Here is a 13,677-nt window from a genome sequence, read left to right on the forward strand (position 1 = left end):
CCACTTTGTTGGAATATAGCTATTGTGTTCCCTTCCGTGAGCCTTTTTCTCTCCGACACTAGGCACTGGAGCGGGTCAGCAGCAGATACCATAGATTGACGAATCAACTGACATAACAGTATTGTTTTCCACGGAATTCGTCTGGCATGGGTTCTCCTGACGCCTGCGTTTATTGTATTTTTATATTCGACAAAAGGCTAAATTTCACTGCTCTCTCCTGTAGGTAAAAAATTTTCGCGTCATCCAGATGGGGCTATCTTTTGAAGCATAGAACAAACTGTGATACAGGTTTTCCAAGTTTAGACGCACAAAATCTCGGTGACCATGAAGTGAAAAGGAAAAAGTGGGATCCAAACTCAGCTGTTTATCGATTAGAATTGAAAATACTCACTTTCTGCAATCTGCTTCACAATTTGTATATTATTGTCCAGAGTAATCCGCGGCAAATTGCCCCAAGTTGGTTTTCGGTTTCCGAGAATGTTAGCAGATCGAATCCAGGAAGAGGCTGTTTGAATAAATGACAAAATGCGAGGGGAAGGATAGTATAAGTGAATCGCACGTCGTGGGCAGATTGGCCACCTCGTTGCTACGAATGATAAGTGTCAGATGCTGTATTCTAATGGAATTCTCGTAATCACTTTCCTGAAGAGACCAGCTGTAAGGTACGGAAGATACTCAATTTGTGTGTGTGCGTTTAAAGAGTTCAGAAGTTCTTGTGTCTGGAGCTCACTTGAATCCCTTAGACTGATTTTTTTNCCTGGAGCTCACTTGAATCCCTTAGAGTGATTTTTTTCCAGCAGATTTTAAGCATCCGAGATGCTATCTGTCTGGGAAATACGAACAGCCGGGTCAATCGATTGACACAAACAAGGAACGCCAGTGGATTGACGTTTGACTCGTTCTGTCCACCAGACGCTTCACTGAATGGGTTCACCTGTTTAGATTATTCAGATTCATCCACTAGCACTACAAAATCAAATCTGGAGGCGACCAAAAATTGCACGTGTGTATGGTCTAATTTAATACGGAGCTTCTATTATTTAGTGTAACGGCAACAGAATATTTGCCTCTCAAACCAGCAGTGTGAACAGAAATTACAAATCGTGCAACAGCCTAAAACTCTATTGTAGTTCACAGACTGGTTTAAAAAGAACTATAACAAACATCAAGAATGTAGGATAAAACAAAGTTTCGCACTTTCTGGAATTTTGCTGTCTGCAATACGTCACGAAGGTCAGATTCTTGAAAATAACCCCAGAGCACCCGAAATATCCTGAGACTCTAAAGCTCGACTAAAATCGCAATAGAGGGGCATGCAAGGATCCTGGTCAGTCAGTCGTTCAATCGATTCAGCAAAGCCTGATGAGTGTTCTTGCATGCCGCTGAAGCACTGAATGTGATCAGCATCCAGACATTTCATAGAGGCACGGTCGATGTTGACGGGTATTCACTAACGCCTATCAGATAGCCTGGATTAATGTCAAAAAGTCTCCTTCAAATAGCGTGAGGCCATAAATTTTGCTCTCGCACTCGCACGCACTCAGTGGCTTGTTTGGAATAAAGCCGTTGTGTTCCCTTCTGTGAGCCTCTTTTCGGCACTAGGCGCTGGAGAGGGGTCAGCAGCAGATACCACAGATTGGCGATTCAGCAGATATAACAGTTTCATCGTCCGTGGAAGTGACATAATCAGTGAATTTTGGGTAGGGGCGTATTTGTGGGGAGCAATACGTAGCTTCTGTGCGTGAATATATTTACACAGTGTCTGCCCAGCCAGAGTGACCTTGAGTGATCACTGTTCATTGACATGAGGATTTCTATTGGTTCAAGGGCTACGACCAACCAGTGGGGTCCACTGCACACGCACCGCCATGACAACCCGGATCAATGTCAGAAAGTGCCCTTTAAATAGTGCAGGGCAGTTGTAACTTTCGCACTCACGTACACTCACTTGTTGCAGTGAAGCTGTTGTCTACTCTTGTCAGCGAACCTTTTTCCGGCACTGGGCACTGGAGCGAGGACAGCAGTCAGATATAAGCTCATGCGGGCAAGATGTATTCATACATACGGGCACTGGAGCGAGGACAGCAGTCAGATAAAAGCTCATGCGGGCAAGATGTATTCTGACGATGACCGCGTCAACACAGCCGAAAATGTCTCCGTGTGAGCGAAGGATTCATAGACATGCATTAGACTGACGATGGCGTTCCCACCATAAAGCTTATTTGATAATAGGATGACTGCTGTAGGTTACATTTAAGCTAATGGAACAATGTTCCCTGTCGAACAAGCCTTCGCGTTAGTCAAATTGATCGAATCGCCTTTGAACGAAAAGTGCATATCATTACAGAAGGGCTTGGTAAACAATCAGTGGCTGGACAACGTTTCATTTTTTTACATAAATCTTTCTCAGACCAAATAACCGGGCACCAAATTCCACTTATTCGGTCAGGATTTTCAAACTAGCAACACTTTCTTGGACAATGTCTCAGCTTTTTTCTGTAAAGGGGCGACTATCACTAAGCGCGTTTGAACTCTGTGCCCCTATCTTGCGCTTCAGAAGCAGTTGTAAGTGTCAATTTATCTACTCATCTGGAAGCTGGGGAAGATTATGCAAGAGAACATGCGGCTTTGTCAAACGTATCAATATTTGAGCAATTCATGACTTGGCGGACTTCGTAAGACTGAGGGACTTTTATACGGCCAACTTTAGTCATTCTCTGTGGGCTGCCGGAAATTTTAATTAGAGCTCTATTAAACCGCATTTGTTTGAAAAGGCCAGATTTGTCTTATCTATTCTCGACCAAAATATCCTTGATTCGAAGTTCTCCGTGATGAACTGAAAGATAATCACACGGTTCAACATTCCATTTGACGAGCAATTTAGGGGCCACTTAGAGCTTTGAATCAAGTGTGTGCTGCTCACTGTAGCGCACGCGAGCAACTTGTCACGAAATTGTTGATTGAGATCGGTTAATGTTGGATGCCGCTCTGTCCCCATCTTTGCCAGACTCTAACGTTTCTCTACATTCCTGAAGAGTATGTCCCCTATATTGCCCTTGCTTTATTAAATCAAGACTTCATTGTCAGAAGACTCAAAGAGCTTCTGATCCGTTGAAATCTGTGCTGGAATCGCTCCCCGACCAACAGTCCTTATATTGTTTTGTTACCAGTTCATGACTAAGTTTTAATTTCCGAAAATCTATTCTCTATTCTGTACTCAATGTGAATTACTTCCGTCTTTCTGCAGATCTACCGTCGCGCAACTACACAGTCGGTTTTATTCTGGCTAAAGGCCATTTATTCTCCCCAGTAGCCAGTTGAGGCCAATCCCTGCGGTTTATGGAACCATTAACAGTGACTGCCATTTGATTGTTATCTTTTGCGCCGCTGCATCCATTCCTTTGTACTCAAAGACGCATAAGTAATCACTGCCGCACTTTGCACCCCCATTCGGGTCCTACCGACAGACATGAGTCAGTCTCAGTGTTTTATGGGAATTATCGGCCACTGTCGTGACAAAATTGCGGGTTGAGCTCCGTTTGAGTAACAGTGCTATTCAGCTTGACGGATAACAGTAGTGGTTTCCAGTGAGGAATGTATGACTGATCCGTTTACGATTTAGGTGGATCGCCGCAAATTCCCAAAAAGATGTCGGTTCCCTGCGGTGTATTCAAACTAACAGTTTCAAAGTGCCCTCGTGTACACAATTAACCTAAGAGGAATGCATCCTAAAAGTTGTAACTTTTTGGAATTCCCTTGCGGTTGTTTTTCAGATAGCTTGGCTATTCCGGCGTCAGCGTGAAAAAGATACGACTTAGTGTGCACGTCTTACTTATTAAGTCACAGTAAATGCCATGTCATTATCTTGTCCGTGAGATATGGTAGAATCGGGCTGTTTTGCCAACCAACGTGGAACCCGATGGGACGCATGTCTTGAAAGGAAATTTTTCTTTTTGACGATGTAATGCTCACCATAAATACCTACATACATTAATGCATACATTGCACACACATACTAACCGTTAGATGTTCAGTTCGGTCTCACAGTCAATGTCGCTGAACAGCAGATAATGTAACCAGAAGCGCTGTGTTGAGCACTTTGACTGGGTAGTCATATCACTGTTACAGACAATTCCCATATGACTAAGCTACTCATCAAGCTTGCAGCGCACATATGCTGACTGAGTAACACTGTGTGAATTTCATGGTAGTTTGGCACATTACGTTTGTACTAAAGAATTATCCATGCAGTCGATTTATCTTCTCACCTGGGAAATGTGCCCTGCTGTTTTCGCATACCTTCTTCCATCCTGCAGCGAAGAGCCGAAAACAAGGACGTCTCGATTTAGATCTGGATAAAAAAGGGAGTGAAACGGAGTGCATGTGAGTTTTTCAGTTTCTATCGGTTGTTTCTATTTCAATTAAACATGATTTTTGTCCTGAATGGTGGAATGTACAACCATTTCACAAAACGAGCGATAAACAGATTAGAAACTGTGGTAATCACGCTAGTCGCAGTCTGGTGAAATATGACATTCAGCATAATTCAGCAACCTCTGTGGATGGTCTACAAGGCGCGTGATTGCAGTTCACTGTGTTGATTTTTGAATAGTGAACATGGTAAATGGAGTCCTTTCCCGAAAGGGTGTGCACTCAAAGGTACAACCCACGTTTCTCAGTTAGGAGCAGGAAGCACAGTCTGTGTGATGTGGGAACAAACGGATTTCGGTAGTTGCTACTTTTGATTTAGGAGAACTTTTCTAAATAAGTCAAAACAATGGTTTGTTAACATATTGGTCGCTTTGTTGATGTGATGTCAATTAAAAATGCTGCTAAGAACTGTTGTGGACCACAGTCCCCTTAATGCCTTCTTATTACCGTGAACCCCGGTCTGGATAGTCGCCTGATCGCCTGGTGCGCTTGACCGAACCAGAAAAAGTCAATGAACATGCAAAGCGGCTGATCTATTGATCACTGTCACGCACAAGCGGGTCAAAAAAGCGATATTTAAAATACAACTCATGTGTCAAGGACGAGTGATGAACAACCAATGAAATCTGTCTCAGCGAAAACGGTTATTCCATTGGCTGTTATGTAGTTCCGTTATTTTCGGAGTGGTTCTCCTAATAAGAACCAAAGTTTTGAAACATGACATTTTAAAACTAATCATAGGACACGAGACACTCAGCAGGTGGCGGTCCGATGCTATTCTTATCATCCTTAAAGCCAATGAAGTCCGGTCTGATTAAGATACTAATGACATGAAACTGTGTTGTACTGGAGAGGATGGGAGCGATAACAGGTTCGGATTTCTCAACGTTGCTTGGTTTCTGCGCCTGGATGCATTCGTTCAGAGGTGAGAGTAAAGAGATAAACTTCATAGTCCGACCAGTATGCCTATTTGTGTCTTCACATCACCAGCTACACTGTCTGTCGTCCACGATGCAAAATTACATAAAATATTGTATTCATTTGAAGAAGTAACTTTCAGAGCGTTGTAATAGACCGTTTTAAATATCCTTCACCAATGCGAAGGCAAACCTCTCTCTGAGGGTCAAGTATATTGACTATCTGAGTTGAAGTGGGCTGAGTTCATCTAGTCTGGGATTCCGTGAGCCATGATCTGAAGGAATAGACTGCTGCACGTCCTTTCATCCACGCACGTGAATAACTGTTAAGCCTCAACCGAGCGTATAGTAAAGTGGTCACTTTTAGTGGGTGCCGTCCATACCTTGGTAAGAAGATTAGAGATTAAGTTCCCATTAGTATGACATCGATGACCTGGGAATACCTGTCCGAATCCTGTGCCTTTCAGATGAGCCTAGTCAGATTGGAATAGTGCGGTTACGTACTATTAAAGAGGATGAGCGCGACGAAAGGTTCTGATTTTTCAACGCTGCATAGGCTAGACGCCGGGAGAACAGAAAAACTTCATGGTCCGCTCAGGACACCGATTTGTGTTACCCGCCGCACGGTATAATCCACTAAGCAACAAGCACAACCCTGACTTGAGAAATTTGGGTAAAAACTCCATCCTGTGTAGTAGTATCCTCCTAAAAGTGAAGGAATACACGAGAAAATATGCACGGAAGTACCAAACTACGGTTCTTACTAGAACATCCACTTATTTAGAAATGCTGTGCTATAATGTAGCCAATGTAAAAGAAATGACGTTTGTACCTCACAGTTCCCAATTTAGGCTTTGTGCGTTCCTTAATGCTGAGGTGGGCGTCAGTATTTGATCGGCTTATCTAACTAGATACCTTCACCTGAACACTGACATTAGGTTCTATGGATGCATTCGTTCATCGGAGATCGGTTCCTCAGATGGAAGTCCTCTAACTTTTAAACATTCACAATTATAAAAACCGGATTTGCTAACCTTAGCAAAAGTTAACTACAGATCCGAAAATGGCTTGCACAGACAATCATGTTTCATCAGATTTGAACAACTAATCAACCTCACCCAAACAAGTTTCGCTTAGGCGGGACACTCAGTTACTCCAAGAATCCTCGAGAAGCTCAGCATGGGAAGCAAGAATGGTTCTTGATGATATTTACTTCTGGTTCACATTGGGTAGGTAGCCGACCATCGTATGGTTTGTCCAAATGACCTTTTCAATCCTAATACACACACACACACACACGCACAAATCAATCCAGAGACTTACTTTCGTCTGAACAAAATTGTCACAATGACAACGAGGATGAGAATCAGGCATAGGACAAATCCAACAGAGAGCCCCAACCCGGACTTCATCAGAACTGATAGCTGTCGATGATCTTCAAAGAATGTCGAATGGTATTCTGGAGTTGAGTGTGGCAGTCCGAAAGTTTTGACTGCAACCTTGAACTTTGTTTCCAAGTGTGGCGTCGACAAAGTGAGATCGGTTGTCATCGATGGGAGCGTTGTTGTAGATAATGGCGTATTGTTCATACCCTGATCTGTATAGAAAACACAAGTGCCAAATAAAGGGTATTTACAGTGCCAGATATGATGAGCGAAGTTGAGAACAGTTCAACGCTTTAAAGAAAGTTCTTACATGTTCAAATACACTTGACATAACTCTGCTCTTGAAGACTGAAGTTCATGAAATTGATGATGAGCAGATGTACCATTTTACCCGAATTCTATCGAATGTGGTTGCCAAATCGGTATTAATTTAAATTTTGAACCCCATAAACGAGCTGATAGGTTACGGAAGAAGTATGCTGTCATTTGGACATGTAATGTGACTGTGCTTAGACAAAGTTCATGTTGCTTCAAGCCAATTCAAACAACAAAAGTGGGAGGGATCCTCAGTTCCAACAAAAATGATGGCAAAGTCGTTTTCAGAACAAGCAACGCTGGACAAGGAAAACTCGGTGTCGCTTGTTGACTGTCTCTCGTTGAGGGACAGGCCCCGGAATGTAGCTTGCTTAGAAGAGTGTCGCGAGCATTCCAGAACTGGCTTATCCCGACAAAGCCGACAACCGAATGCTTTTTTTACAATTCCGCCCAACAGATGTTCATGAATTTTTCAGTCTCCGACTTCAATTAAGTTTAATCATGCGCACTTTGATTAAGACTTGATTTAATTAATTCCGTCTATAACGTTTAATTACCCTTGATAGCACCTGACGACTCTCATTACATCTAAATGCGTTTAGTTTAATTAGATTTTGTTGAATATTTTATCGGAATTTTCCTTTCGACCATGTATTGAGATACGCCTCATTTCAAGGTGAACAGAGTTTGAAAAATTTAACGTTCATAAATCCACTTAAAATCAAACGCGGTTGGTAGGCATTCAAACTGCCGGAAATCTCTGAACAAAATGCCATTTTTCCGGTCCTTTTACAACCACTTGATAACTCCCTTCAGGACTACGGGGCATTTGCACAACCCAGCTCTTCGTGAAAAGACTCTATCTTCGTTTTAAGCATCCAGTGTAATTCCTAGCCCTTGGCTCTTATCACATCTTCCGTCGGGGGCACTGGACACTACAGCGGATCTCACGAAGCTCAGGGAGTTGCAGCTTCGCGACCTTCCTGGCAGTGGCTCAGCACTTGGCCGTCCAAGCTCAAGCAACTGAACAGCAGTGCGATTCATTCTCACAGGATATGGCGCCCATCATCTTTCAGTTAAAGGTACTATAGTGTGTGGTCACTTCTTGACCGGTCTGGTAACTGTCTGTCGAAAGCTGTTCATGTGCCAATGAAATGAACTTTGTAAAAGCAATGTGCTGCCATCGATTTTGTTGATACCACAGTCTCAGTAACAAAACCAATCATTTCTGGGATACGTCTATCCCTTCAGCTCATTGGGATTGGGAAACATTCACAAGAGTTGCAAACTTGTTGTTTGGATTTACCGTCGGAGATGTTTTTTCCAACTGTTCCTCTCTTACAGTGAATGACCTCATCATTAATTAAGCTCAGTACAATTCAACCACCTATTTTCAACCTAGAACATGAAGTAACCAGACATGGAGCTGCTTTCCGTTGTGAGTTATTGTGAACCTAGTGTCGGACTGGAGCTTGGTGTGGTCAAGTAACACTCTTCTTGAAGCTGAAACAGTCGGCTTTTAGTTTCGTTTGTCTCCGTTGGCATGCTGGGGTCATAACACTGTCAGATGGTGATGTTTATCATTCGATCGCCTGTTATACACACCGTTTTTGTCGTACCGTCCACGAAGGTTTTCGATCCAAATGGTCTACCTGCTTCTGTTTGATAGCGCATTCTATCCACTTTAACTGGTATGCGGCTATGAGTGTAAACAGACGGTTCTCAAAGGTAATGGCCAAATTTGACATTATTAATGTTGGGATTGGTTCCTTTTTGGTGACAGGAATATAACATTTTTACTTAGGGTCCTCAGCTCAACGAATCCGGTTATTGGTTTGTCTGGTGAGCTGTGACATCAGTGCCTTCTTGCCATCTGGTCTCATTTGAAGTTTGGTTTCAAGGCAGACTGACAAGGTCATCAGTTACTACTCACTGAAGCCTACAATGCGCTCGATCAGTTGACAGAACCAACCATTCAGAGTTCGTTTGATAACTGCCAAGTTTATATATAGCTTAACAATGTGTCCAAGTATTTCATAGACGGAAACAGAATTAGTGAATTAAATAGCCTCCTTAATCTAAGCTTAACAGTCGTAAACAATGCAATATGGTACTGACCCCTGAAATACGTGTGAGACCTCTGAAGGACCGGTTAAAACGGTCGTTCAAGTGAGATAATACTGCATTCCATTTTATTCCGATCTATCCATGGACGCCAAAGTGTGATGAATATAACTTTTGAGTTTTACCTTCTATTTTCGCACAGTTTATTTAGTAAAGTGGACATAGGAAAATTGTGAGACTCATTTTATAAAGGACACAACGAAGAACTCGGAGGCACCGCTCAGAAGGAACGCTTTGCTACTCAGATTTACTCATGGAAGGAAATTCATTCATTCGGATTCTTCTGGTGATGAACCAAGCATGAATTGCTCAGGCAGCTTATTTTGGGTACCGATAGGACGTGAACCCTTCTCAGGAACACAGAGTCATTGAAGGTGGTGTAACAGTGATACTACTGATGGGGAGGCACGCGAGTAGTATGTGTTGTCCATAGAATTTCGCTTTGCGTCTTTTGAAAACGAGAAATCTGTTGCGGAATTCGTGGAGTCACTTTGCAAAATTTGCTTGGATTTGACCGACGAATGAGTGGAGTCAATGAATCTCCAGGAAAGTTCATGAAGACGAGTTCGGAAGAAGATGGGTGTCCAGTTAAATAAATAAGATGCAAATTAGCGTTTTGCTTTACTGTTCAATGGTCTGTAACCCGTCTAGTTGGCATTTCCTAGTAAATAACCCCCCAGCAAAGCCCTTCTTCCTTTCACTGATGACGATAAGTTTATGGCCGTAAGCAGCAGGCTGTCAGACCAATTGTTCTGTGATGCCGTGAACAAACAAGGGCAGTTGATTTCTGGAATAATGAAGTTTGGACAGTTGTTTTTGGTGAGATTTAAAGAAACCAACTCGGTTTGGAAACTTATGGTTGAACAAACCTAAAACGTGGTGCCATACTTTCTCAAAATGTCCGCTAAGATGAAAACTTTCCGGTGATAACGTTTTGGGACCTCGGGTGGATTTTTTGACAGTTGCACAGTTCAACAGATCCACACTATCCTATTTCGAGCCAAATAACCCTAAGACGCCGACCAACCTGCCACTGATATGCTTCATTATACAATGATGACAAAAATCAATTGAGCTCAAAATCTCGGTATAAAGTACGCCGTAAAAACGACATTGTTTATTACAACCACTAGGGCTGATGTACTCACCATGGGGTCGCCAAAGTCGTATTGGACTGCTCAACGGTCCAGTCCCATAAGCATTCTGAGCGCGGATCTGAAATGATCGGATGATGTGCGTAAACTAATCTAAGCATAACTAAATCCCAAATCTAATGCGAGATGTGTCGAACAATAACTAATTCAAACAGTCTAGTTGCGAATCTAAACTCTCGTTTATTGCAACTGCCTAGCGAGAAATTCCACATTTCAATGGCAAAACTTTATCAGCTCTCCTTCAGGATAGTCTCACCCGAACTTTTCCATTCGACTGGAATAAGTTGAAAATCAGAACCACCAGGCAAAACACATTCCTGCCTGTAAATAATAGGGCGGTCATTCCAAGAAGAAACAATGCTTTTTTTGCGGATTAACTCTCTTCCTCTCGATAGAAATGTCTTCAACATACTTCACAGTTGGTGGACAAAACACCAGTCATCGACAGCAGTTTCTAGCCGTTTATTATAAGCGATCCCTTTTATCAGAGTTATTACTGCCGTTGATCAGTAATCATGCACATCATACAATGTACTATTCCCTTGAGTAGCTTTCTGTGTTAGCTTATTATTGTCATCCCATAGAATGATTGCTAATCGCTGCGTGGGCGCGAGTGATCTCTGAGACGGGGAACTTCGTTCAGGGAGAAGTACGGAAAAGTCGCATGGAAAAGGTGTCATCACTCTGAAATGTGTTATTAAGAATAAAGGAGTGAGCATCCGTTATTTTGTGACTGATATAGGTCTGTTATTCGTCCTTCGGTATGAGCATTGAAAATTGAATACAACCATTTTGTACAATGTGAGAATGTCGCTACTGAGCACTGTCGATCACCGTCATCGAATAAGCATGTAGGGGTAGATATTTGGGACCTCAGCGGTGCTTCGTTTGACAATGAACTACACGTTTCTGTACAGATTGAGAGCGTACAGGGGCCTACACTTTGATTCGCAAGTCCCTAGACACAATAAAAATATCGTTCATAATGGTGGCATCTACCCGATTTATCTATCAAATTCAGCTGTCAAATGTATCACCACAAAAAGGTTAGCTGTGATGAGATTCTTAGGAATGGCTCTCCGAATCGGTCATCGTGCGGCTTATTATTCGAGATGATGGCGTTTGTGATGAATGAATTTTCCCCTAAACCTATGAGCTTTTGCAAACGTTTTGTCGTTAAACAATGCGAAATCGGTGTAGTGGTCAAATAGTGTGTCGCGCTTCTGTGTGTGGAGCAGCGTTGTGCTACCGTACGAACCGGCTCCGGTAACCGAGGATGACAGTCAGCTTTGACTGAGCATCAAGATGGTTGCCCCCTGTTTTAGACATCTCGTTTCATGCTGTACTCAAATTGTTTTCGAGTTTGACTTCTCCTATCAATACCTCGTAGCCTTTTCCTAACTTGATTTTACGGCCGGTCCTGCCTGCTAATCGACCTATCCAGCGTTCGTTTCAGCTTGACTAGTTTTGCTGATTTGACGACCCCCATCTGTTAGTGCTCAGATTTTTAAATTTGTCCAACGATCTTTGTGGATGGGCAGCCGTAACAGTGGATCGCATCTTCTTATAACGGCCTTATTTTTGTGGAGTCTTTTTGGGTGTACTCTACATTCGGAAACGCCAAATGACGGTAAACGAAACCTTTGTGCCTTTTTTCATTCAACTTGTCTTTCGGTCCCAAGGTCAACCACTTTGTTGCAGCAATTCGTTTGTGCCTTATCGCGAATCTGATTCTGACATTCTAACGTTTAACTGAAGTAATTTTCTGGAGATCAGAAACAGAACTACCCCTTTACTTGTTTGTTCTTGTTTGTAAATACCTCCTTTCGATGTTGACTCTGAAGGTAAAATCGTTTCTCTCTGAATCTCCGTTGGGTAGCGTCAGAGTATTTTTTCAAGCTTTGAATGGAACATCGAACCTACATTGCACCGCCGAATTGAAGATTCCACGGCGAAAAAACTGTGCTCAGTGAACCATCAACCAATCAAAACTACTGACATGCTTTCCCGCATCAATTGCGATCGCCAATATTTGAAACAGCCATTGACTCTACTAAAGTTATTCGCACAAAATAAACCCCGTTTGTTATTCATGCTGTTGTTGAAATGAAATCACTGTCAACGCAGTCTGGGACCTGTTTACCCGTTGCTTTGTTCCGCCCATCCGACTGCAATCTCCAAAATTCCGAACGAACTTGTACTATTTATGTGTTGTCTGAAGGCGGCCAGTACTGCAGAATCTTGTACAATTCTACACGTTACACATGTGTAAGAGGCGTGCTGATTGATGTCTCTCGCAATATGATGCAGGTAATTAAAAGAGATGAGTTCGGTTCTATTTGGATCTGTCGAATCGACACGAAGACGACTTTCAAAATAGGTTCCCGTTGAAGAAAGGACCATATTAGGAAGTGCAGTCAAGTCCGATAACTGGAATCCCAGGCTCAAGCCCCAGTCTACTTCACCGTGTCACCTAGAATTAGACAAACTGGGGATTACACAACTCACCAAAAACAGCTATGATAACAGAGAGAGAGAGGTCACTCTGTGGGGTTTTCGAAATGAAACCAAGCTGTCTGGCTTTTCGAGAAAAAGCTTGGCCGCAGCGAACCCTCCATTTAGAGTGAAAACTAGCTTGGAAGGGTTTCCTGATCGTCTTTTGAAAGAGGTTGGTTGCTGGAAGTGCAATTACCCTGAGAACAGCCGCAGACCCATTTCATGCATTTCACACCCAATCAGATTTTGGGTGTAAAAGCATGCTATAGGCACTGAAATGGTCAAATATGTTTGGTGCAAAAGCAACAAAAGTTTTATCAGGTTTTCCCCTTTTGGACCCGAATTGGGCCGTCTCCTTTCAATATCAAACGTTAGGACTGCCCAGAATTTTGAACTGGCTCATTAGAAAGCTCATGCGAGATGAATTTCACAAAACAGTATCTAGCTATCGCGTAAGCGGAAGTGAATTTGTTGAGCTGAACTGGCCATCTACCTGAATGCATTTGATGCGGTTGAATGGTTCTTATATATCGCGCAGGAAGAGTGTCCTTTAATGTGGCGTGTAGGACGATTTGTGTTGTCTCGAATGTGTGATTTATCACACACGATGGTGAATAGAAATTAATCATAGTTTTATTAACATGGATAGGTTCTGCGCCAAAGCAATCCACATGTGTTGCGTGCAATCCACTAGGGGACTTAAACCAGTGAAACACAGAGTTTAAAAACCTATGACAGGCAACCGAAATCAAATCAGAGTTACGAAGAACTCGGACCATCCGACAACCAGCTCCGTACGAAAGCACTTCCCTTGTTCAGTCCTGTTATCTCTGGAAATCATCAGACCTGAGAGAT

Source organism: Opisthorchis viverrini (assembly GCF_000715545.1).
Source record: "Opisthorchis viverrini unplaced genomic scaffold opera_v5_214, whole genome shotgun sequence".
In the NCBI taxonomy this organism is placed as follows: Eukaryota; Metazoa; Platyhelminthes; class Trematoda; order Opisthorchiida; family Opisthorchiidae; genus Opisthorchis; species Opisthorchis viverrini.